This window comes from Sorex araneus, chromosome 1 (assembly GCF_027595985.1).
Source record: "Sorex araneus isolate mSorAra2 chromosome 1, mSorAra2.pri, whole genome shotgun sequence".
NCBI lineage: Eukaryota > Metazoa > Chordata > Mammalia > Eulipotyphla > Soricidae > Sorex > Sorex araneus.
This window is the reverse complement of record NC_073302.1, coordinates 70,299,829-70,303,078: the sequence shown is the minus strand read 5'-3', so window position 1 is coordinate 70,303,078 and position 3,250 is coordinate 70,299,829. Positions and strand designations below refer to the sequence as shown.

General features: G+C 37.3%; 1 non-coding gene across 1 annotated transcript; it reads left to right on the top strand.

Annotated features, from left to right (window-relative positions):
* Positions 1-2,371: 2,371 nt before the first annotated feature.
* LOC129400945 (U1 spliceosomal RNA) lies at positions 2,372-2,533 on the top strand. Its single transcript, XR_008627991.1, has one exon. It is a non-coding gene; the product is annotated as a U1 spliceosomal RNA (small nuclear RNA).
* The last annotated feature ends 717 nt before the right edge of the window (positions 2,534-3,250 follow it).

Sequence of the window (3,250 nt, the reverse complement as noted above, 5' to 3'; positions counted from 1 at the left end):
CAAATGCAAAGAAGGGCTATATTTTATGCATCTTTTGTGTCCTTCGTAGCACTTAGTTTAGTTGAGTATTGGCCATAAAGAAGATTTTTTTAAAATGTTAAATAAATTGGTTTTAGGTTCATAAGATTATGTCTGAAAGTTATTTATAACTTTGGGTTCTTCTCATTTTTCTCCTGTATGACAAATACAGTTTCGACAATCTGCATGTTCATTTCCCGTGGCACCCTAGATACTTCTGTTTCTCTATAAGGATGCTGCTAGTATATTCAATGCCAGTCTTCACTATATCTGATGTGGAAAAGAGAGACTTGCATAAGGCGTTTATCTCTTTTCTCCTGCTCCATTCCAACTTGTTTGAATCAAATATGCCACTGTGTTTTCAATTTTTCTTCATAGTACAACTTCTCATTAATATTTTTGCCACTAAGATGGGCAATAAAGTGAAAGGAGAGATACTACATTGAATTTGGTGCTGTTCTGGAGGTTTTGAACCTCAGCACTAATATTTCTGGATATTCTCTCATATCATCTGTTTCCCACTATTCCTAAGCCAAGAATCCTGCCTTTAAATCTAGAATGTGAATAACGCCCCAAAAGTTTACCTAATTAGCTCTATATCTAGTTGGGGAAGACAGATTTATCTAGTTGGGAAAATCTAGTTGGGAAAAGGTATATCCTGGATAATGATTATTCTGAGTAGTCCAAATGCATTAAACACACCTGCATCACCATCTTTATTTATTTATTTATTTTTGGTTTGGGGGGCTACACCAAACAGTGCTCAGGAGTTATTTCTGGGTTAATGTTCAGGAATGACTTCTAGTGGTGCTCAGGAGAACACGTGCAATGCCAGAGTGTTCCCAATGGGAACATGTGGGATGCAAGGCAAGTGCCTGACCTATTGTACTCTCTCTCTGACTCATGGATCATCATTTTTAGAAGTACCAAATGAACTAACATATGCAGTTTTATAATGCCACAATGTCTCAATGCAATTTATCCTCTTTTAATGATTAAAAAGGCATTTTAGGATATTTTGGCGTAATATTTAATCTCCTGCACATGTACAACAATGTCAGAGAATAGGTCACTGTGGAGCATAGAATTGTAGATCACAAAGGATTGCCACACCCAAACAATACCCATAAGCACTCCTAGCTTATTTTGAGGTGGCAGAGCCATTACAGAGACCAGATAAAATCAGAAGTTAGAAATGAAGCAACTCTTGTCGCCAACATCTTTAAAACTCATATTTTCTTCTTGTTATGAAGTGCTAGTTTGTTAAAAACATGTAAAAATAATTTTTTCATTGAAGCAAAATATAATTTAAAAAGTACAAGAGATTGGGACTGAAGCAATAGTACAGCAGGTAGGGCACTTCTCTTGCACACAGTCACTTGGGTTTGATCTCCTTCACCCCATATGGTCCCTCAAGCCTGCCAGAAGTAACTCACCCCTGAGCACCACTGGGTGTGGCCCCCCAACGAAAACGAAAAAACAAGCAAAAAGTACAAGATACATTACCCTGGATTTTACAATTTACATCTGTAAAATGACCTATAATACCTGTTATTGCTAAGATTCATGTATTTGAATGATCCTACAATTAGGCCACTTCAACTTGTCAGGCTTCAGCTTTAGTCTAATAAAGGCTGAAGGCAGAAGAGATTTAAGGATTCTTTCTCAGGGGGATGACTATAACCTCTGCTTAGACTCCCATGAAATTTAGAGCATAAAGATTATTCAGATGTTAATCTTTGTTTTTAGTCAGCTATAAACTTCTGTGTTCCTTTTGTACATCTAAACTGTTTACAAATCAGTAATTTTTCTATCTTCTAAAGAACTGTGAGGATGTATGTATATGTCATGATTGGCTTAGAATTTTAACTCAGTAAAATTGAAAAAATAAAGACATCCATCATTTGAAAAATCAGTAACATCCACAAGCCCTTTAGGCCACAAAAATTAATTAGGCAACTGAAATATTAGACTAGCCTTGTAGGCCTAATTGCATGGCTTACTTCCTTATTTCTTTCAGGTCTTTGCTAAAATGTCACTTTACCTGAGAGCCTTCCCTGGACTTTTCTACTTAAACTAGTGTTCTTTCAGTCACTTATTCCTATCTAATAAATGTTATTTTTTCCCCCTTTTGATCCTGAAGATTTTGAAGGCAGAGATTTACTTCACTGCTTGTTGCTGAGACCTGGAGTGTAATATAGAGTAGATGTTTAATAAATATTTGTTACATGAATAATTATTTTAATTTCATATGAGGGCAACCTAAATTTCAGAGATTTCTAGTTAACATTAGTATCAATATTTGTTGTTGTTGTCGTTGTTGAATATGACTGTGTTTAATTAAAAATGATGTTAGTGTACCTGGCAGGGGAGAGATCATCATCACGAAGGTGGTTTTCCCAGGGCCAGGCTTATTTATCACTCCCGATGTGCTGACCTCTGAGACTTCCCTAAATGGGGGAAACTTGACCGCATAATTTGTGGTAGTGGGGAACTGCGTTGATGCTCTCCTCTGTAAAAATAAATAAATAAATAAATAAATAAATAAATAGCGGTGTGTTAGCTACTAGAAGGAAGGATGTGAAAACAACTGAGTCTTTACAGTACTAATATCTAGGTTAGGGCATATGAGAAAGTTACATAAAAACTAACCATTTTCTAGGCATCATGAGAGATTTGTAGGTCAGCCTTGCAAATTCAAGGGATTTGAGAGAATAAAATTGTTGTCAAGAATTTGGGGCCGGAGAAATAGCATAGTCTTGCCCATGGATGACCTGGATTCAATTCTTTTATTTTATTTATTTTTTGCTTTTTTGGGTCACACCCAGCAATGCACAGAGGTTACTCCTGGCTCTGCACTCAGGAATTACTCCTGGTGGTGCTCAGGGGACCATATGGGATGCTGGGAATTGAACCCAGGTCCGCCGTGTGCAAGATAAACACCCTACCCACTGTGCTATCACTCCAGCCCCTGGACTCAATTCTTGGCACCCAATGTGATCCCCTGAATTACTTTCCAGGAGTAATTCCTGAGCACAAAGCCAGGAGTAACTCCTTAGCCAAAAACCAAAAATAATTTTTTTAATTAAAAAAATTATTATAAAAATGTTTTTTTTTTGGTTTGTGTCACACCTGGTGGTGCTCAGGGGTCACTCCTGGTGGGCTCACTGGTGAGCTCAGGGGACCATATGAGGTGTTAGAGATTGAATCCATGTTGACTGCATGCAAGGCA